The sequence below is a fragment of the Sitophilus oryzae genome, unplaced genomic scaffold (assembly GCF_002938485.1).
Source record: "Sitophilus oryzae breed Bouriz unplaced genomic scaffold, Soryzae_2.0 scaffold_1442_pilon_pilon, whole genome shotgun sequence".
Lineage (NCBI taxonomy): Eukaryota > Metazoa > Arthropoda > Insecta > Coleoptera > Curculionidae > Sitophilus > Sitophilus oryzae.
In genome coordinates, this window is record NW_022146107.1 from 398,758 (window position 1) to 422,980 (window position 24,223).

At 31.1% G+C, this 24,223-nt stretch overlaps 1 protein-coding gene and 8 non-coding genes across 14 annotated transcripts in view; all 9 read left to right on the forward strand.

The window, feature by feature from the left end:
- LOC115877005 (liprin-alpha-1) overlaps positions 1-24,223 on the forward strand; it is a 374,919-nt gene that overhangs the window by 44,617 nt on the left and 306,079 nt on the right. The gene's annotated exons all lie outside the window — the stretch shown is intronic.
- Positions 10,136-10,208, forward strand: Trnaa-agc. The gene has a single exon. It is a non-coding gene; the product is annotated as a tRNA-Ala (tRNA).
- Positions 10,290-10,362, forward strand: Trnaa-agc. The gene has a single exon. It is a non-coding gene; the product is annotated as a tRNA-Ala (tRNA).
- On the forward strand, positions 10,444-10,516 carry Trnaa-agc. The gene has a single exon. It is a non-coding gene; the product is annotated as a tRNA-Ala (tRNA).
- Positions 10,899-10,971, forward strand: Trnaa-agc. The gene has a single exon. It is a non-coding gene; the product is annotated as a tRNA-Ala (tRNA).
- Positions 11,053-11,125, forward strand: Trnaa-agc. Its single transcript has one exon. It is a non-coding gene; the product is annotated as a tRNA-Ala (tRNA).
- On the forward strand, positions 11,204-11,276 carry Trnaa-agc. The gene has a single exon. It is a non-coding gene; the product is annotated as a tRNA-Ala (tRNA).
- Trnaa-agc lies at positions 11,656-11,728 on the forward strand. Its single transcript has one exon. It is a non-coding gene; the product is annotated as a tRNA-Ala (tRNA).
- Positions 11,962-12,034, forward strand: Trnaa-agc. The gene has a single exon. It is a non-coding gene; the product is annotated as a tRNA-Ala (tRNA).

A 24,223-nucleotide genomic window follows, 5' to 3' on the forward strand; every position in this document is an offset into this window, starting at 1 on the left:
ATTCGTTGTTTTGTTTCGATTTTTTCCAAATAATTTTTGAAATAACGTCAATATTTGGATGAAAATTGGTGTCTGGGAGTTCTTTGACACGAGAAATTTGATTTTCATGTCAATATGACTGCTACTTGTAGGGGGCGCCACCTATATATTTTTTAACTGATTTGAAGTGTAAACTTTTTGTCCATACATTTATAAAACTACTAAGTAAATAAATAAAAATATACATTAACTTATTTTAAGTAAAAAAGGTCTCTGGGTAAAAATCGCTACGAGTAAAAGCTATCGAGATATTTGGAATCGAAATTATCAATACCTGTCATCATTGACATAAATTAAACATGTTGATTAAATAGTTATTAGAATGAAATCATACATTTAAATGTTTTGTGCCTAAAGTTGAACAGAAACTGTTTTATCATCATTTTTTCGAAGAAAAAATTTATGATTAATTTAAAAAAATAAAAAGTTATTATTTCAGTCAAATAACTATACTCAACGTGTGCTTATTTTTTGTCAATAATGACATGTATTGACTATTTCCATTCTAAATATCTTGAGAACGGTTGCCCGTAGCGATTTTTACCAAGAGACATTTTTTACATAGAAGTAGAAAGTCATGGAAATGTATATTTTTTCACTCAGTAGTTTTATACAGGTACGGACAAAAAGTTATTAGGTTCTCTTCAAAACAGTTAAAACACATGTAGATGGCGCCCCCTACAAATAGAAGTCATATTGACATCAAAATAAAATTTCTCGTGTCACAAAACTCCCAGACACCAATTTTCATCCAAATATTGACGTTAGTTCAGAAATTATTTGGAAAAAATCGAAATAAAAATGAAACCTCTACACTCTGTATCTCCGAAACTAAGCATTTTAGGACACACATTTATACGAACTTTTTTACTTATTTTTATCTGCAGAATATGCTGCCGAAGTTTCCGGAATACAATTCGGACCACCCTGTATATTTATAGAAGTATTTTTTTAAATGTGTTATTAGACAAAGTTTCTAAGAATAAGTTGTTTTTTTGTTATTTTTTACTAGAGATAAGACAAAACTTTTTCACTTTTAAAAAACTAAAACTAAAAATAGAATTCCATCTAACTTTGGTAACGAAGGGAGTTGGTGAACTTGCTGAAACAATTTCAAGCATTTGACATTGTATCTTATATGTTATTGTTCTATAAATTTCTGTGGATTTATGGTAAAGTGTGTTCTTTATTACCTATTACCATATTTCAATATTTAAAAAATTACTTGTATGTATAAAAAATATTTTAATTATATTATATTATTATTTCTTTATTTGAAATATATATCTACATTTTCATTTTTTGTGTTTCTTTTCGCTTACTATGTTTAAAATTGTCTTATGACAATGTGAAATATTATGGGAAAGAAATGGCTGAATTTTGAAGAGCCCTATCTTTTCATGATATTTTTACGACGTTTCGCGCACTATGAAAGCCCATCATCAATGGCGAAAAAATCGTCCGATTTAAATGAAACTTGGAATTTCGATAGATTGGACCAAGGCCAACTTGTCACAGGGACAACGTCACCAACTTACGTCAAAACTGTCACAGGGACACGTGTCGTGCACAACCGTGCACGACACGTGTCCCTGTGACAGTTTTGACGTAAGAAACGCCAAAAATTGATGTCGTCAGATGGCGACCAAATTTGGTGGGTAACTTAGTACGGTCCCACCCGGATACGACGTTTTCTTTACATCTTCATCGTCATATCTTCAAAGGATTTGATATTGAAGAAAAATGTGGATCGATTTCGGCATAATTGGGGACAGGCTACATGATGACGCCCTCGACGTTTCGAACCGATGCAATTGATGATTTCTTAATTATAGGTCGATTGGAACCAAACTCGGCACGTGGATAGAGGGGCCCGAATGGAGTCCTCAGACGAACAGACGGAAGTAAGAAGAAGTTTCACTTCAAATATGCGCACATAGTGCACACAAAATTTTTTATATATAAAAATATGGATTAACAATTATATACTACATATCACCTTTTACCTATTATAGCAAACCAAATGTTTTAAACGTGTCTTACAAGAAATATGTAAGTATTATTACATATAATGATTTGTTATTTAAAAATAAAACTGATAGAAGCAAATAGTCACTCATTGTTAAAAGCTACAGAAACATTTGCGATTAATTTACTTACATTGTATGGAATGAGAAAAGGTTTTTAATTTTTTTATAGTCGGTCTTACAATTTTGGCATTATTGTAGTCTGTTTTGTGGTCAATATTGAATGAATGTTATACATTTAATACCAAATGGACTTTTAGTCACGTGATTAAGCTTGACCGGCACAGCGTTGCCCACTTTTATGTATTTTCTTTTAATGAAAATATTTTAGGAAACAAGAATAAATTAATTATAAATATATAAACAGTTATTATTTACATCAACAAAACTCACCTCCTTAACATCACTTAAGGAACATAAAGGGCCCTTACTACCGCTTTCCCGTTCGAAATATTCAAATAAAGTTTTTTACGGCTATTTCTGGTACAGTTACTGCTATATCTGGTACACTTCGCACTAAAAGAGGTTCTAAAAAGGACAATGTTCGACTGCAGGGTCTGCTAGTAAACATTTTTAAGCTTATAGTATCACAACACTATTTTAACCATAAACTCATAATAAAAAACTAAAATGTCAAAACGAATGACAATGTCAGGAAATAAATAAATAAATGCGGCAACTTGAAATTTTTTACAGCAGAGCTGCCACCTGAATCCTCAGCGGGAAATTTAATTTCCACTTAGTCAGCACGGCGCCGAATATGTCCATGGTTGGCAACACTTAATTTAAAAATCTCACCCTCGATGACGTAACTAAAAGTTTATTTGATATGAACCGTATTTAGATTTAAAAAAAATTCTGGACAAATTTGTTTAGTTGTCTTTAAGTAAATGTTAAGTTATTAGCGTTAAAAAAATCGTCAAATGTTGTTAATATTAAAAATTAAATCAGCTTATCTCGAGGGTTGCGAAGTAAATATCTAAACAATGTTTGTCTAATAAAAATTGTAATATAAAATAAAAATAATAAAGTTGAATATCCTGTTAAACTTAATAAATTGTTTGCTACCTACAGGCTTACTCCCAAAAGAATAGAAAACTAGTGTAATTGTGCCAATTCCCAATGTACAAAACAACAAAGTTTGAAGACTTTATGTCGATAAACATCAGTTTCGTTTATTGATAAAATGGCAGAAATTCTAGTGAGCAAACATTTTTAACTTTAATCAGATTATTACTGGTATATACAGGGTGAGTCTTAAATAAGAGCATTTTTTTTTAATTTTAGTATATTTTGACCCCAGAAACACGATTTTGGGTTTTCGTGGCGAAATTTTTTTTTGGAAAATTTGGAATTTTTTGAAAAAATTTTGAGTTTTTACTTTTTAATTAAAAATCATTTTTTGATAATATGGCAACATAGGTAGTAGATTAAATAAATTGACAAGAAAGAAAACCCAGAAAAGCTCCAGTAGTTCTCAAAATTTAAGCAATAAATACCTGGGTTATTTTGGACTTATTTGAAAAACGGCTAAAAAAGAGAAAATATTTTTCTTTTATCGAGATCTACCAGCCCTGAAAATATTTGTACTTATTTATGACTCACCTTGTATAACAGATAATTTTTCTTTCCATTATTGCATAAATTATTTGATTGTTTTGATAACCTAATTTAAACCGGTTGTCTAATATATTAAAAAGTTAAATAGGTATTTTTTACCTTGTTTATAGAAATAAGTATACCGGGTGCGTCTCAAAATTCGCTTACTCCCTATAACTTTTTTATTTTTTCAGATTAAAAAACGAGATTTGGTATGAGTATGTTACGGTTAAAGTCCGATATCCGGTTAAAGCTTGTTTCATATAGACGCGAATCGCGAATTGCGATTTTGCGAAACTGCTCTCATTGGTCCAATTTTACTGATCATGGCGGCGCTGTCAGAAATTTTAAGATTTTGGCGATTCGCAAGATTTAAAATTTGGGGGGCGGGAAAGTTAAAGTGTTTTCAACTTTTTGCGAATATTCGCGCGATTTTAAGGTACACGTTTGGGCAGAATGGTGTTGTGATCCGGTTATCGATTATTTTGACGACGCTGCCGCAAAGTAACTGAAAGCATTTCTCCAGTTGAAATGGGTTCTCGTACATAATATGTTTTTGTATATATGGTGACAATTTTTCAACTTCAACCAAGTTATCAAACTCCTATACAGACAATCTGTGAAAATTCCTAATTTTTTTCTCATATTTCTTCCTTATTTCTTGAATTAAACTGGGACAAGCACCTTGTTGGTTACGAAATTTGAATATTTCACATGTCCCAAATGGCCCATAAATGACCTATAAACCTGTGCTATAAACCCATTCTCTTCTACGTTTTAACAATAAGTAAATGGCAATTTTACACCTTATTCTATTCCAATCCCATAATCATAATCGATATTCATAATTATTAAACAAATTTAAACTCATATTGTATGCTATAAAATATAAAATAAAGACGTAAACACGAATAAATATGTATAAAACAAATTAAGTTATCTCAGGTTATGATTTTTTTTTGGTAACTTTCAGTGGAGCAAAAATGAAATGTCCCTAAAAATTCGCGACTGTATGAAATAGGTCCAAATTTTGCGAATATTTTTTGGCGAATCGCTTTTCGCAATTCGCGATTCGCGTCTATATGAAACAAGCTTAATGTGGACTTTAACAGGTTAATGTTGTGGTTAATGTTAGGTTAGGTTTTTGGTTGTTTTGTTGTGTGTTATTCTCAAGATTAACCGGGTAATGTCGATATTAACCGAATATCGGACCTTAACCGTAACAAGAGCTTGACATAAATTAGGATTGATTGACGTATTTAATTCTTCTCAGTCACTTCCTGTTTCGCCGAAAATGACTACAACTTTTGATTTTTAAATGACACTCTTGGTATTTTTGTACTTCATTTGATAGAAAATGACATTCCGAATAGAATAACACAGCATATGTCAACTTTTGACAGTCTCAATTAAAGAAAATAGCATTTTAAATTTTAATTTTGAGTGGCCATAAATGTTAAGAAAATTTGACTCAAAATACCAAGTGTGTGGTACCAAATTATTCGTAAAAAATGATTTTTCCAAATATGCTAATGAGCCACCCTCGTTTCGTTTAAAAAAATTGAGATATGATTAAAAATACGATTTGGGCATCTTTTAACCAGCCAAACACGAAAAACATTAGACGATCAAATCTATTTTTCCAAAGCTCCTTGATTAAATTGTGTGTTTTTAACGCAGCCATGGAACTCTACAACCCTTATGCCAATTGGCTCCGATCTGATAAGAAACCAATCAAAATTTTAAGTGCAAAATTTTTAAGCCAGCGTTGAAGTTGTTTTAGAACTATACGAATTTTTTGTTTATTTTTTGGTGGTAATTAAAAATGAGGATTTATTTTTTAAATCAATATTTTAATAGTACAGGGTGTTCCATTTTCGTGTGTTTTACAGGGTTTCTCGTTTATGCCTAGATATACAAAGATACGGTTTTTACATAAGTGATGTGAAAATCACATCCTTTGTATCTCTTCTCATAAATGGGAAACCATGTAAAATGTTTGGCTTTGTTAAACGTGTATGTCACCATTCACCATTATGTAGGGTTAATAAAATATAACTTTAAATTAGTGGTTAAAATTTTGATTTAGAATACTTACAATTTATATCTCAATTTACTTAATATCCAACAACGTTTTATTTACGTCATTATTATACTAAAAACAAGGTTGATACCCGATGTAATGCTACGCATTTTTATATACTTTAAAAATAATTGGATCATATTTGACTTCTGTATGCGCGTCGGCTCTTTCACTACTGAAATTTAAATATACGAAGCTTAACTTTTTGTCTTGTAGAACACTTTCTCTTATGTAGAACGATTAAGGGTTACTGCAAGAGGACGATACATTGGTGTATTTCTGCCCAAAAATAAGTAATTAATTATGTGTACTTCTTTATAACCATACTTTTTTAGACACTTGATTTTCTCCTATTAATTCCCAGTTTACAGAAATATCTGCTATACAACTAATATTATAATTATTGTTTATGATTTATAAGAATTGCAATATTTAAAATTAACACGTAATTTTTCAGGCTTATAATATAATCATGTTTTTGTAATTAAAGTAAATGTAGTGGCGATTAATGGGTATGTAATTGTGTTTATAGTGCAGTATATTTCTAAAAAAAAAACTTATCAATAATGTACTATTATGAAATCATAGTCATAGTAATATAACTGGAGTTGGGTATGCAAAATTTGTAATAAGAAACATCACTGTGTCAGTATATCGATACATTAAACAATAACATCGTTATTTTTTATGCAACGGAATAGAAAAAATTTAAATTTTTGATTTTGAAAGTTATAAAATAATAATGTGAATCAAAATTACAGACTTTTTCAAAACCAGATTATTTCAATAATTGCATTCGTAGTACAAAATTTATAAATAATATATAATTAACATAAATTAATAATATACCGGGTGCGTCTCAAAAGTGGCTCACCCATATAACTTTTTTATTTTTTCAAATAAATTTCAAAACCAGAGCAACTTATTTCAATAATTGCATTGGTAGTACAAAATTTATAAATAATATATAATTAACATAAATTAATAATATACCGGGTGCGTCTCAAAAGTGGCTCACCCATATAACTTTTTTATTTTTTCAAATAAAAATCTAGATTTGGTATATTAATATATATGACATAAATTAGGACTGATTTCCTACGTATTCAGTTGTTTTCTGTCACTTCCACTTTCACCGGAAATGACTACAACTTTTGATTTTTAAACGGTACCCTCGGTGTTTTGTTGTTTTATTCGGTATAGAAAATGACACTCTGAATAGAATGACATATCATATATCAACTTTTGGCATTTTTTTGGCTTAACGACAATTTGACTCGAAATACCAAGTGTGCGGTACCAAATTATTCGTAGAAAAATGCTTTTTCCAAATATGCTAATGAGCCACCCTCGCTCCATTTGAAAAAATTGAGATATGATTAAAAATACCATTTGGGCACGAATAACATTAGACGATCATATCTAGTTTTCCAAGGCTCCTTGATTAAAATTAGTGTTTTTAACACAGCTATGGCACTCTAGATTGAAATTTAAAATTCAATTTTGTTTTAAGCAAAAATGTCAAAAGTTGACATATGATAAGTCATTCTATTCAGAATGTCATTTTCTATCGAATAAAGTAAAAAATTACCGAGGGTGCCATTTAAAAATCAAAAGTTGTAGTTATTTCCGGTGAAACAGGAAATGACCAAAAACAATTGAATACGTCAATCAATCCTAATTTATGCCATATATACTAATATACCAAATCTCGTTTATATATCTGAAAAAATAAAAAAGTTATATGGGTGAGCCACTTTCGAGACGCACCCGGTATAATACATGATGATTGGCACATTGAATAAAAAGATTAAGGAAAGAGTATAATACATAGTACAATATGATCGAGAAAAAAACGGCGTCAGCGATGGCTATGAAACGGGGCCTATTTTACCATAAGGCCCATAAGGCCCGGGCCTTGAGCCCGGTGGTCTGGGGCGCCCGTTAAAGGTTTTAAAATGTTCATAATTTAAAATCTAAATTTACATAGCAGAGAAAAAAACAGTTACCTCTGATAATGAAAATAGAATTAAATAAAATAAGCTTTAGATTGATATAATTTTTGTTTTTTTTTCATTATTTATTTTGCTGAATATAATAATGTTTATTTATTTTTTAAAATTATTAAAAAATAAAAATAAAAATAATTGTTTTATTTTTTTAACCCAAACTAACAAGAGAATTTTTTATTTTTATTGGAAAAGAGGGCCCGAATTTTTGCTTGGGCCTTACGGCCCGACCGGATGAAAAATAGGCCCTGCTATGAAATGAAGATCGCTGTCATTTTATATGTAAAATTATATGTGGAATGTCATCGATGTTCATTTCCAAGCCGATTGGACGCCGTTTTTTTACGATCATACGGTACTAATGGTATTATACTATTCATATATTCATACATGGTGGACGGAATCGACATCATAGGTCTCCATCTTTGACAGTTCTGTTTGACGTTTCATTTGGAACGTTTGAATTTGATTTGAAATTTTGTGGATTTGTTTGTTTCTACTGAGCGTATTTTTTATTATTTAATATTTATTCTGTACAATTGGTTTGGTTTAGGTAGTAACTCTAGAAGAAACATTTTTGTGACAGAATTTAAATTAACAGTGACATTATTACGATTTATCAAAAAAGGCTGTAAAATAGTTGGTTGTGCAGCATGCGCATAATCACAGTATCTGATTTTTGTGTTATTAAATAATTGTTGTACCTTATCAATTATCTTTATTACAATTTAATATTTTTTAACAATTTTAATAACTACTAACATTGAAAATGTTAAAAGTTGACATATGATGTTATTCTATTCAGAGTGTCATTCTCCAAATATGCTAATGAGCCACCCTTGTTCCATTTGAAAAAATTGAGATATATGATTAAAAATACGATTTCGGCAGAATTTGGGCATCTTTTAACCGGCCACGACAAGACACTAAAGACATTAGAGGATCAATTCTATTTTCCACGGCTCCTTGATTAAAATTATTATTATTAGTGTTTTTAACACAGCCATTGCACTCTAGACTGAAATTTAATATACGATTTTTTAAATACGATACAAAAATGTCAAAAGTTGACATATGATATGTAGTTCTATTCAGAGTGTCATTTTCTATCGAATAAAGTAAAAATATACCGAGGGTGACATTTAAAAATCAAAAGTTGTAATTATTTCCGGTAAACAGGAAGTGACCAAAAACAATTGAATACATCAATCAATCCTAATTTATATAATATACTACCATACCAAATCTCGTTTTTTATCTGAAAACATAAAAAAGTTATAGGGATGGGCCACTTTTGAGGTATCCGGTATATCTAAAAAGTTGTGTTTTTTTTTAAAGAAACACTCAGTAATTAGTTGGTTCTCGGATTCTAGTAATAGATAAAAGTAAGGTCAGATTTATTGAAGGAATTGACATATGACATATGACATTTTCGAATGAACAAATTTTAAATAAAATTACTTACATACCTATACTCTCCCTGTTTTGGAAATGACAATCGATGATGTTCTCCATATTATTTTACTTGTAAAAAGTCATCTATTGTTATTTGTAAGGTACCACGATGGGGTTGTTGTATTTTACGATATGGCTAACGCTTCATGGCATTTGAAGATAATCAATCCTCTGTCGAAATGTGAGTTTTTTTCTATTTTTACTAAATATGTAAAGATTTAGGTGTCTTAAGCTTGATTTTCATGCGTCCGTTATCCGCTGATACGATGGTCCGATATTAATTTTATTGGTTGACTTCTAAAGACTTCAATTGGTTAGAAACGGTTAACCAATCGAAGTCTTTAAATTCAACCAATAAAATTAATATCGTATCATTGTATCGTCGGACAACGGATGCATGAAAATCAAACTTTACACATCTCATAATCATGCAGCCCGTCAATCATTGCCTAATTTCTTATTAAAAAAGGAATGGATATAAAACTGTAAATTAAAAAGGAATTGTATTACCACATAGGAATACCCCATATAGGAATTACCAAATATTACAAATATTAATAATTATACCAAGTCGATGTATTACTCGTATTATTTATTTTTACTATACCCATTAGTGTCTAAAAATATCCGTTTTACAAGTTTACAAAATTGTAACAGTGTCTATTATTATAGTGGGAGTAATTCGAATATTTTTAATACATCATAGCTGAATTTTATAAAGCATTCTAATTTGAAAGGTTAAGATTTTGTTTTGATTTACATAAATCACTTGACCTAAAAATATATCGAAGAAAGCGGCAATTATACGGCAACATATTCTGTACTGGACTACCACGCCCCAGTTATTCAATTGCTGAATGTTAAGTTGTAATATGGTTTGTTTTAAATACGTTTATAATTGGACTTTGCGTTTATGTATAACAGGGGGCGTAGCTCAGATGGTAGAGCGCTCGCTTAGCATGCGAGAGGTACCGGGATCGATACCCGGCGCCTCCAAACTTTTTTTATTTAATTTTTTTAATAATTAATAGTGGTTTTGCATTGCGAAAGTATGAACCAATTTTAGGTTTACCATCGGGGGGCGTAGCTCAGATGGTAGAGCGCTCGCTTAGCATGCGAGAGGTACCGGGATCGATACCCGGCGCCTCCAAACTTTTTTTATTTAATTTTTTTAATAATTAATAGTGGTTTTGCATTGCGAAAGTATGAACCAATTTTAGGTTTACCATCGGGGGGCGTAGCTCAGATGGTAGAGCGCTCGCTTAGCATGCGAGAGGTACCGGGATCGATACCCGGCGCCTCCAAACTTTTTTATTTAATTTTTTTTTAATAATTAATAGTGGTTTTGCATTGCGAAAGTATGAACCAATTTTAGGTTTACCATCGGGGGCGTAGCTCAGATGGTAGAGCGCTCGCTTAGCATGCGAGAGGGTACCGGGATCGATACCCGGCGCCTCCAAACTTTTTTATTTAATTTTTTAATAATTAATAGTGGTTTTGCATTGCGAAAGTATGAACCAATTTTAGGTTTACCATCGGGGGCGTAGCTCAGATGGTAGAGCGCTCGCTTAGCATGCGAGAGGTACCGGGATCGATACCCGGCGCCTCAAACTTTTTTTATTTTATTTTTATAATTCATTGTTGTTTTGTCTTGTGAAAGTTCGAAACTATTTTAAGTTTACTATCGGGGGCGTAGCTCAGATGGTAGAGCGCTCGCTTAGCATGCGAGAGGTACCGGGATCGATACCCGGCGCCTCCAAACTTTTTTATTTAATTTTTTTTAATAATTAATAGTGGTTTTGCATTGCGAAAGTATGAACCAATTTTAGGTTTACCATCGGGGGGCGTAGCTCAGATGGTAGAGCGCTCGCTTAGCATGCGAGAGGTACCGGGATCGATACCCGGCGCCTCCAAACTTTTTTTATTTTATTTTTTATAATTCATTGTTGTTTTGTCTTGTGAAAGTTCGAAACTATTTTAAGTTTACTATCGGGGGCGTAGCTCAGATGGTAGAGCGCTCGCTTAGCATGCGAGAGGTACCGGGATCGATACCCGGCGCCTCCAAACTTTTTTATTTAATTTTTTAATAATTAATAGTGGTTTTGCATTGCGAAAGTATGAAACAATTTTAGGTTTACCATCGGGGGCGTAGCTCAGATGGTAGAGCGCTCGCTTAGCATGCGAGAGGTACCGGGATCGATACCCGGCGCCTCAAACTTTTTTTTTTATTTTTATAATTCATTGTTGTTTTGTCTTGTGAAAGTTCGAAACTATTTTAAGTTTACTATCGGGGGCGTAGCTCAGATGGTAGAGCGCTCGCTTAGCATGCGAGAGGTACCGGAATCGATACCCGGCGCCTCCAAACTTTTTTTATTTAATTTTTTTAATAATTAATAGTGGTTTTGCATTGCGAAAGTATGAAACAATTTTAGGTTTACCATCGGGGGGCGTAGCTCAGATGGTAGAGCGCTCGCTTAGCATGCGAGAGGTACCGGGATCGATACCCGGCGCCTCCAAACTTTTTTTATTTTATTTTTTATAATTCATTGTTGTTTTGTCTTGTGAAAGTTCGAAACTATTTTAAGTTTACTATCGGGGGGCGTAGCTCAGATGGTAGAGCGCTCGCTTAGCATGCGAGAGGTACCGGAATCGATACCCGGCGCCTCCAAACTTTTTTTATTTAATTTTTTTAATAATTAATAGTGGTTTTGCATTGCGAAAGTATGAAACAATTTTAGGTTTACCATCGGGGGGCGTAGCTCAGATGGTAGAGCGCTCGCTTAGCATGCGAGAGGTACCGGGATCGATACCCGGCGCCTCCAAACTTTTTTTATTTTTTTTTATAATTAATAGTGGTTTTGTATTGTGAAAGTATGAAACAATTTTAGAGAGTGCGACCTTTTTTTTCTATAAATATAATACAGTTTTTTCTTTAGATTAAATATAACTTTGTTAGGATTTCATTTATGCCCAATCAAATGAGTCGTTTTAAAATACAAAATATTTTTTCTTCGTTATTTTAAATGGAACACCCTGTATATTATTCTTTTAATAGATAGAGAATTAAAAAATGAACATTTTTTGCATTTAGAGTATTTCAAAATTTTTAACGGCTTTGCAGATACTCGCGGTTTTATTTCATATGGCTCTTTCAAGGGTAAAATACGAGAGAAAAATCATTGGGTGGCTTTGATAAAAGTTTACTATGGAAAATGCCATATGAAATATAAAACCACGAATATCAGCGAAACCGTTAAACATTTTGAAATACTCTAAATACAAAAAATGTTTATTTTTTAATTCTCCATTTACTAAAAAAATAATATACAGGTTGTTCCATTTAAAAAGAAACGAAGAAAATTTATTTTATATTTTAGAAAGTTTGGCGTAGAATTCTGAACATCCTGTATGATTTAATATCATGATATTTACAGCTAAGTATAGACCATCTAAAGTAAACACCAAATACAGTTTTGATTTCAAGACAGTTCTTGTATTTTTAATAATTTTTTAAGAAAGGCTGAAAAATATATATTTTTTATTTATTTATTAATATCTCAGAAACTATCGAAATATATCTACTCATATCTTAGGTTTATGTAAAGTGATCTGAAAGGAAGCCAAAAATGTAATAATATACAGGGTGTTCCATTTTAAAAAAATCATCCCGACTCCCACACATATTTTTTTGAGCCACCCACAGAAGTTAAAATATTTTTCTAAAATACATCCTGGTACATACTTTAGGTTAGAACTTAAACAAAACAAAATTTCCAAGTGTTTTATTCTAGGGGCTACAGAGGCCCAACGCACTATTGTCCGGCCCTGTATATTATTAAACTTTATAACACTAATGTACACGGTGGGTCAAATTCGACGCTTTTAAATGGAAACACCCTTTTCTATAGGAGATAGATGAAAACTAATATCGGTGTCTGGAGCTCAATTTTCATCAAAAACATGATGGTGAAAACCGCTCATCAATATCTGTTGCCGTTTCGGAGTTACGGGGTGTTTTTCAAAAATGTACATTTTTAACAAATCGCTGTAACTTTTTTGCTATGGAAAATTTTGTATTTCTATGAAAACATTTCCAAAGCACCTTTTTACGTAGAATTTAATGGTTTAAGTATAATTTTTATAAAATTAATAATTTAAGAGTTATCAACAGAAAAATTGATTTTTTATTTGGTACACCGCTTATATTTTTAATTAACTGTAAAGAATTTAAAATTACCTTTCCAAAAATATAGCACACCTAATATTTTGTTATAATCCCCTTCGAAATACAGAATTTTTAAAAGTTCGCCACTTTTAACTAGTAGGCTTTGGATCCCTTATTGCTGTTATGCCCTTAATGGAACTCGAAAACATATATTTTTCCAGCATGACGACGCACCGCCTCTGAACGCTGAAGTTATCAGCAAATTTTTGCAGCCAATTTCAAGAATAATTGAATAGCTAATCAAGATCCCAGCCGTTGGCCGTCGAGGCCGCCTGACTTAGTGCCCATGGATCTAATCCTATGGATATATTTGCTGAAGAATAAAGGTTCCTATTCCCTATAATCTAGACAAGAATTAGAAATATTTAGCAGTTATGAGAGGGTACCTTTCACCCCTACTGAGTTAATGAATTCCGCGAGAAATGTTCAAAAACTGCCCCGTCTGTCCATAACAGAAGACGGTTGATATGTCAAACACCTGTAGCAAAATCTCATGTCTTGGTTTGCTATTTATTTTTATTGTTATTAGATATAGTTTAAATGTGTTGATGTTGGTTAAATATATTTTAAATTGTTATAAAATTCTGCATCTCTCATAACAAATATTATTTTAGTTTTAACTGATGCTCACAGCTTGAATTTTTTGTCAATTTTTTGAAATCATAGCCGGTGCCGTTCAAAGCCTACTTATTTAAAGCGGGCAAATTTTTATATACTCTATATCTCGAAGAGGAATCGAGCAAAATATCAAGTGTGTTATATTTTTGGAAAGGTAATTTTAAATTCTTTTCAATAAACTAAAAATATACAGGGTATCCCATATAAAAAATCAAATTTTCTGTTGATAATTCTCAAATTATTAATTTTACAAAAATTATACTTAAACCATTAAATTCTACTTAAAAAGGTGCTTTGGAAATGTTTTCATAAAAATACAACATATTCCATAGCAAAAAAGTTACAGCGATTTATTAAAAATGCATATTTTTGAAAAACACCCCGTAACTCCGAAACGGTCACAGATATCGATATGCGGTTTTCACCATCATGTTTTTGACAAAAATTGAGCTCCAGACACCGATATTAGTTTTTGTCTATCTCCTACAGAAAAGGGTGTTTCCATTTAAAAGCGTCGAATTTGAAAAATAATGGTATTTAAGATAATTACAAAAGGCCTATTTTTAAAACTTTTGACATCCTGTAACTTTAAAATTATGCATTTCCGCACCCATGTTTAAAAGAACTTTTTTTATATTTTTTGATGAGGAGTCAATGAGTACTTTGAGTACTTTGGCAAGTTAATAACATTAAAGTTTTTTTAATGGTTGCTATTAGAATTGGATTAAGGAAAATTAATTAAATTGCGTTTATCTCATCAAGGAGACCGAAATCGATAATATATCAAGAGCCAACTTTAATCAACACTTAATTTAACGCTCTACATAAATTTGCCAACAAAAGAAAAAAATCAGTGGCGTACATATTTTTTTAGAAAAATATTCCAGTGATAACTCATTCACGCCTGGTGAATCTGTCGATACTTTTTTAATGCTAAAAATATGAAACACTTATAGTAACTTTTACCCTCAAAAGTTCATTAAAATCGCTAAAAGCACTTGGAAGAAAATTATAATAAATCAAAAAAAAAAATGAAGCCTGTAGTGAAGCTACGAAACAAAACAGAATCAGACCTATGTTGATATAAAAAATAAGTCTTATTTTTACGTATGGAATCTCCCTTACGTAAGGGAGATTCACACCTTGTATAATGGACACGACAATATACCAAAATTGAAGAAAATGTCTAAAGTAGTTTCCGACATATTACAAGAAATTCGATTTTTTAAAGTTTTTACACCCTGTATATCAGAAAGTAAGTAGAGTGTAGACCCCACGTTCATATAATCTTTTTTTCTTAAAACCTATGATACCTCGCAGCAACCCTAAATATTTTAAACTACGTAGGAAACCCTTGTATATATTCATAATTAAATTAATAATAATTAAAATTATTTAATAAATTATTACTTATAAGTTATAAGATATATTAATATAATAGAGTTAAAATAATAAATAAATAAATAATTGTTTTGTTAAATTTTGGAATATTTAGTAATTCTGTTTTACTGGTGTATGAAAGGGATTGCCTTTAATCTCGATCAGTAGTCCCGTGAGCGTAAAATCTCTTAATTGGTCCTAATCTTAATGATTAGTTTTGACCTCTATAAGGACCCAGACGAGGTCTGTGCCGTTTTATCTGTCTCAGTGCCGGCTTTGTTATGGGCAGGATTACGGTTTATCGACCACCGTTTCTATTAAAATCTAATTTTGATGGTTTGACACAATATATTTTTTTCGATTTGTAAGACAATTTTTTACCACTTAATACCTTAAGTTTTATTTTTTCTAGTTAGTTTTTATATTACTTTCTACAAGGCCGGATCCGGAAAATTGCCAGAAAACAAATTGCCGAAGAAAAATTGACCGAAAGCAAATTATCGAAACGAAGATTGCCTTAATGGAAAATTGCCCGAAAACATAATTTCTCTAAAACATTTTATTAAACCAGAAAGTTGAAACCCGAAAAAAGCAATAGGTATTTTTCTTTAATATGTTGGTTATTTGGTTTGTTTTTTTTTACCAAAAATTGACATTTCAGTTAATTATTATTATTTTTTTTTCAATGCTAATTCGGTGATATTTCTGTTCGGGCAACTATCTTTTCGGGTAAATTCATTTTCGGTCAATTGTTTTTGGTCAATTTTTGTATATTCCTACAGGATCACTTTTTTCTTATATACAGGGTGGTCCGAACTGTATTCCGAAAACTTCGGAGCATATTCTGCAGGTAAAAAATAAGTAAAAAGGTCATATAAATATATGTCCTAAATTGCTTAGTTTCGGAGATACAGGGTGTAGAAGTTTCATTTTTACTTCGATTTTTTCTCAATAATTTTTCAAGTGACGTCAATATTTGAATGAAAATTGGTGTCTGGGAGTTTTATTACATGACAAATTTATGTCAATATGACTCCTATTTGTAGGGGGTGCCACTTACATTTGTGTTTTAACTGTTTTGAAAAGTAATAACTTTTTGTCCGTACCTGTATAAAACTAATGAGTGAAAAAATATACATTTTCGTGATTTTTTACGTAAAAATGTCTCTTGATAAAAATCGCTACGAGCAACCGTTCTCAAGATATTTAGAACGGAAGTAGTCAGTACATGTCTCATTATTATTGACAAAAAATAAACGTGTTGAGTAGATAGTTATTTGAGTGAAATGATAAATTTGGGTACTTCGAAAAAATAATGATAAATTTCAATTTCTGTTGAACTTTTGACACAAAATCATTTCAAATTTATAATTTCAGTCTAATAGCGATTTAGTCAGCATTATTCATTTATGTCAATAATGTTGACATTATTGACATATGACTTATGTTGAAAATATCCCAGATAGTAAGTAGTATCTAAGTAATTAAAATAAAAATACAGATATATGTATAAAGATTATTATTATAAACTGTACTATATTTTTTAATTTGTTACAATTGTCCCTTCTCTTGTGCTATATTCTTCACGTTAAAAGAACAATTTTATGTTTATTTGAATTTTGTCTCCGAGTCCAGTAACAAATTCAGTATACCGGGTGCGTCTCAAAAGTGGCTCACCCCCTATAACTTTTTTATTTTTTCAGATAAAAAAACGAGATTTGGTATGTTAGTATATGACATAAATTAGGATTGATTGACGTATTCAATTGTTTTTGGTCACTTCCTGTTTCACCGGAAATGACTACAACTTTTGATTTTTAAATGGCACCCTCGATATTTTTTTACTTTATTCGAGAGACAATGACATTCTGAATAGAATGACATCATATGTCAACTTTTGACATTCTCGCTTAAAACAAAATTGAAGTTTAAAGTCTAGGGTGCCATGGCTATGTTAAAAACTTAATTCGTAATCAGGAGCCTTGGAAAAATAGATTTGATCGTCTAATGTTTTTAGTTTCTTGTCCTGGCCAGTTAGAAAATGCTCAAGTTGTATTTTTAATCATATCTCAATTTTTTCAAATGGAACGACGGTGGCTCATTAGCATATTTGGAAAAAGCATTTTTTTACGAATAGTTTGGTACCACACACTTGGTATTTCGAGTCAAATTTTCGTTACGAACCGCAAGTTATAATTTCAAATAAACCATATTTGAAAATGTCAAAAATTGACATATGATATGTCATTCTATTCAGAGTGTTATTTTCTATCGAATAAAGTAAAAAAATATCCAGGGTGCCATTTAGAAATCAAAAGTTGTAGTCATTTCCGGTGAAAGAGGAAGTGACTGAAAACAATTGAATACGTCAATCAATCTTAATTTATATCATATACTAACATAGCAAGTCTCGTTTTTTTAACTGTAAAAATGAAAAAGTTATAGGGGTGAGCCACTTTTAAGACGCACCCGGTATATGCGCATATTAATGAGATACCTTTATAATTTAAATGAGAAAAGTATCTCCTGTGTGGTTAGAGTTTTTTGCATTAAACACCAAAGTTAAGTGTTGAAGATCGTTTGCATTTGTGTCATATGTATTTGTTTAAATTTAAATGAATAATTTGCATTTCTTAAGTTCTTTGTTAGCAATTTTAAATATTATTTCAAATTTGTACTGTATTTCAAATTTCTAGTGATATATTACGTTTTTTAAGTTACTTTACGTAAACGTACATACATCGATTTAATTAAAATAGTTTATTTAAACAGGAGATATGTTTATATCTCGTGAATATAAGGGTGTCCCAGAAATAGTATTTAACTGGTAGTACAGTTCAACCCTAGAAACACGCTTGAGTTTTTTTCGCGAAAAAAAAATTGAAAATTTGAAATTTTTTGAAAAATTTTTTGGAAATTTTTTTAGTTTTTAGTTAAAAAATATAATTTCTTGATAATATGACAACATATGTAGCTATTACCGAGGGTATTACATTAAATTACTAGAAAGAAAATGCAGAAAAGATCCAGTGGGTCTCAAAATTCTAGCAAAAAAACATTTTTTTGGAAATTTTCAAAATAAAACAACTACGTTATTTTGGACTTATTTGAATCACCCCTTAAAATACCCCTTATCAATCACCCCTTAAAATATTTGCACTTATTTCTTGGACACCCTGTATACACTGACCAGTACGATATATTATGACATTGGCGGCACCTTAAAATTTTCATGTATTTTAATGTTTAATAAATATATTTTGTTCTGCTGGGCCGATTTTGATGATTTTTTAATCAATTTGTAGCTCAATTATTTGAATTTTTAATTTAAAAGTTAAAGTCCTCATCTGTCTATTATGAAGAAAAAAATATGGTTATTTTGGAATGGTGGCATGGTTTAACAAAGTAAAGAATTTAAAACCCACGTATCTTTTCTCGATAATTTTTTTTGGTTCGTCTCAATAGTTTTTTTGTTGGGGATATTCTCTTGTGAAGAAGACTAACCATTCATACCTATTTTAGCATTACAAATGTCTTTGTTTTGGTCCTCATCAAGAAAGACCTATGAAATAGAGTTTATTATTTTTGTAATGTCACTGGCATTGAAAATATTTATTATTACTATTTTTTGGTTGTTACTGTAGCAGAAATTATTTGAAGTTCAGTTTTTTATCGGCTATTGTAGTTGTATTTGAACATGGTAAAGATCAACTTCCGTTTTTTGTGCTGGTCAGTGTATAACATGTTTCTAGGGGTATTTGTAGAAAATATTGAATGATACGTTATAACTTCTTATATCAATATATCATATACCGTCTGATCGAAAAAAATTTTGGCTTGTGCGTACAACATTCTTGGTCCGTGCTTTTCGTTATTTTTTAATAGCGCTTACTGTCATTGGCCTTAAGAAGGTTGTAATTTATTTTTACGTTGAGAAAAAAATATTTTTAAATGGTGTTTAAATTCGAGAATTTTTTTTTCAAATTGATTTATGTGTCTGGAAACGTTCTATTCTTTTTTAATCTTTCTATACTCAGATACAAAAAAAACGCAACGGGAAAATTCTTGGTCAAGTTTAAAATGTTATATTTTTATCTCTTTTAGCCCCCTTTTCTTGATTTTTTAGCAAACTGTATAAATCAACTTTCATTCGTATATTATAAATTTTAGTATTTCACCTATTACACAGGGTTATTCGAAGAGTTGTTTTTTACCCTATCTTTAAAACACCCTGTGCAAAAATTTCGTGAGCAAATTTTCCTAAAACATTATTTTTCGGTCAGAACCCTGTATCTCCTGAATATTTTGTTTTTTGACTCAAAACATGCTTTGGTTAATTTTTAAGAGCAAATAAATGAACTTGCCACAAACATGTTGCAATTTTTTCAATTGTCGTTAAAACATTATTTTTCGGTCAGAACCCTGTATCTCCTGAATATTTTGTTTTTTGACTCAAAACATGCTTTGGTTAATTTTTAAGAGCAAATAAATGAACTTGCCACAAACATGTTGCAATTTTTTCAATTGTCGTTACTTTTTTATGTTATTCTTCATAATGACGAGGTGGCTTTTGTGATTATTGTTGTGTACGATTGAATACTGTTCTTGGCGTCGAAGATTGTGCAAAAGTCATTGATCTTGTTGAAGATGGCCGAAATATCCTTAATTCTGTTAGTGTTACTAATATTTATTAAAACCAAGCCTGTATCGTTACTTTTTAACGTTTTTGAATTTTAATATAGAGTTCTAATCAGTGTCGATATGATATTAAAGCAACAGACGCCCCCCAAAGCCGCCTCGTGATATTAAAAATTAACACCATAAAATAATGATGGTTGAAAAAATTGTTGGTGTTGACATGAGCCAAAAAAAATGCTCAGGAGACATGGCTCTAATCGAAAAATAATGATTTTGGAAAAGTTACGATATTATTGCACAGGGTGTTTTAAAGTTAGGGTAAAAAGCAACCCTTCTTTACCCTGTATAATAAGCCAAATAGGTATTAAAGTTTACAAAAAAACTGATATTATCAATTAAAGTTGATAGATTTATATACAGTTTGCAAAAAAAATCATGAAAATAGGGCTAAATTAATGTAAAAAAATATAACACTTTAAACTTGACGCAAAAAAATTCCATTGCGTTTTTTTGCATTTGAGTGTATAAATTAGTCTTAATTTCTGTAATAAGTTTTATGTCATTTTTTAACAAACGACGTCTAGAAAGTGGCCTTGCCAAAATTATCATCGATTGTCATTTCCCAACAGTCTTTGACGCCGTTTTTTTTTCGATCATACGGTATATTATTGGTACTAAGAAGTTGAGGGGGGGGGGAGGGCGATGATCAATTTTAATATACCAAATATATATATATAATATACCAATATACCAAAACAAACTATTTTTTTATTTCATTCGTACTCTGTTAAGATAAATGAATATGATTTTTGAACCAATAATGCAGATTACTCGTATATTATACTGTGACGTTTTGTTATTGTATGTGTGCTTTATTTCGTTTTATCAAGTTTTATTTTTTTTATTTTAGGTGAGTATCTAGAATAATGGAGCTAATAAGCAGAAAGAGCGAACTGAAAGATGTTACGAACTAGAGATTAGGTAAGTTAGTTACGATGTTTTTCCGTTAAGTTGAATTAAGTTAAGGAGGAATTCTTAATATTTTATTTTTTTAACGCTTCATTGGTCTTTGATATTGTTTGCACTATTGTTTTTTAGAGCGTGTCTTTTTGAATTTGAGTCTTTTGAACTTTTAGGATATTCATTCGTTACGGCCGCTTTTCAGTTCGCAATTTTACTTGCATACCAGAAAAGTTGCAGCAATTTTACTTGCGGCAGTTACATTGCAGTTCACTTTACAGTTATTGGTATATTTTTGTTACATACACGGAATGACCATACTTAAATAAGGAAATTAGACGATTATCAGCTGTATCGTGATATTGGTCATTTTTTCGTGCTTACTTTTAGTTGTCTGAATTCGGTACTTATTGTTTGTTCGTTTTATTAATGACAATTGGTTAACAAATTAACCGTACATTATTACATTAAACTAAAACTATAAATATGAGGTTATGTAAAGCAATTGGCAATCTGAAGATAACTCAATGACTAAAGAATGCAAGGACATATCACGGCCATATACGGGCTGCAGCAAAATTTGTGACCTTTAGACGCTATATTTTTGGATAAAACGAATGAATCATCAGCTGGTCATCAGTGACAATTTTAGCGATTTTTAATAGTTGGTTGTGTGTAGTGAACTTTGTATAAACTTTATTACAATGGTAATTTGTTCAGCTTTCAAGTGTAAAAGGCGCAATGATAAGAAAGATCCAGGAGTTACGTTTTATAGGGAAATAAACAGTACACTACACCTTTTTAACGTTTTTTTTTATTGAATTCGATAATTATTTTTCTGATATTATATGTACTTGATATTATGTGCTATACGTCGATACTAGATTTGTACCTTTTGTTAACGTTTTAATACGTTTTTTTCGTAATTAATTAGTATGATACCACAGGACACACCAGAGGCATAATGAAAACATTTACCAAAAATATAAATATCGCTTCAAGCGGCTATGTTAAGAAAAATATGTGCCACGGCACTATTTGGAAGAATGGTCACAGTTTGGTCTCGGTTGCAATTTGTCCTTGTATTCTTTAGTCATTGAGATAACTAAAAAAATAACCAAAAAATGCACGTAAGTTAAAAAATTATAGGTCCGGATCTATCATTTGTGCAAGAAAAGTTGCAGCAACTTATACATATTATCAAATATACTAGAATGCGGACGCGTTGTAGGAAAAGTTGCCGCAACTCGTGTGTGGTGAAATTACGGGTAAAAGTAATTTAAGTATTTATTTATTTAATTATTGTTCCTATATCGGTTATTATAACGGACAAACTTAATTTTAGTAACATATGGAATATATTTCGTGTATAGTAAATAGATGATTTCAAATGATTAACCGGAACTGGTTGATTTACGACGATTTTTGAAGAGAAGAATAAACACAATCCAAGCGCGTGTATGCTGACATAATTTAAGGATGTACTACATTGTTACCTTTTTATTGTATGCTCGGATGGGTTATGAACACAAAAGGGAATAACCAAACACACATTCTCTTTAGTTTTGTTCCTTCGTAAGCTAAAGGCATTCAGGTGTTGTTTGTATTTTACTATACAGTTGCTTATTTAAAAATTACATTATTACAATAAATTAGTTTATAGCTCATCCTAGATTTTACTCTCATTATGACTTGTATTTGTTCGTTTTCATCGTGCCTCTTTTTTTTCTAGCACCTCTTTTTTAGAAATCAATTTCTGGCGTTTACATCCTTTTATCGGTGGTCTGTTTTATTAACCAATTGACCCTATTTTACGGCTATATTTAATAAACTGTATCATGAAGGGTCAGGGGAAAAGAGCAGGTAGATCCCTCCAAACTGAGAAAACCATGATTAAAGTTTGATTTCAATGCGTCCGTTATCCGTTGATACCATCGTCCGAAGGCGCTCTGATTGGTCATAGCTTTTTCGCGCCACTTTTCATCCGTAAATTTTTAGCCCGTTAACGGAGAAAGTTAAAATACATTTAACTTTTCGTACGATAACAGACGTTTTGACACTTTTTTCACAAATTTAATCTAACCTTAATTATAATATATGAAAAACAGCAAAATCGTTATGAAAATATATATAAAATGACACCGCAATGTATATTCGATAAACGGAGGCATGAAAATGCAATAAATTAAAAAAATTCACATTTTTCTAACCAATGGAAGTCTTTAAATTCAACCAATAAAATTAATATCGTTTCATCGTATCGTCGGATAACGGATGCATGAAAATCAAGCTTTAATGTCTAAAACGCTACAAAAATAGAGTACAGAAACTTATAAAAGTAACGTAATAGAGATTTGTTAGAACTTGGTAAATGTATTTTTTATTAGATAAAATACCGTATGATCGAAAGAAAACGGCGTCAAGTTGGCTTGGAAATGAACATCGATAACATTTCCCATATAATTTTACATACATATAAAATGACAGCTATCTTTTTTTTTATCGTGTTGTACCATTTTAGAGGACAAACGTTCGAATGCCTGCTGTATTTCCTTTATAGTAGGTATATCTTTGACGCGATATATCTTCTGACTAGGTTGCTTTTTTTTCCAGTTTTGCGACTTCTAAAAATGCTGACACTCACTCTGAACCAAATGCACCGAATATTTAAATATAGCCGAGAATATAGCTAAAAAATTGACACCTGTTTTTTCCCCTGACCCATCATATGATAACCCGGAAATAACGGTCGCTGCAGTGGTTTAACTTAACAACTGGGGGGCTCGGAGCAAGATATTTTTGGGGGCCCCTGAGTAAAGAACAAAACCATATAATGTATATTTTTTATTAAATATTTTTTAAGGGTACTGCGGGGCCTCAAATTTCTGTGTAGCCCCGGTGCTTTGCACCGAACTGCCCTATGATAGCTACGCCACTGGGTCGCTGTCAATTACTTAAATTTGTAGAATTATATGATAAATATCCTCGATCGTCATTTCAAAGTCAACTTGACTTCTTTTTTTCGATTAAAGGTCAAGTGATATGAGCGTCAATATTTAAGTAAAAAAAAGAGACATTCAGATAAAACTACTAGAAACTTACATTATAGGTATTCAGTCAGTTTCTTGTTAGGAACATTTAACAATAATTGTTAATAGATGGCCCCACAATGTGTTTAATCTTGGTGTGA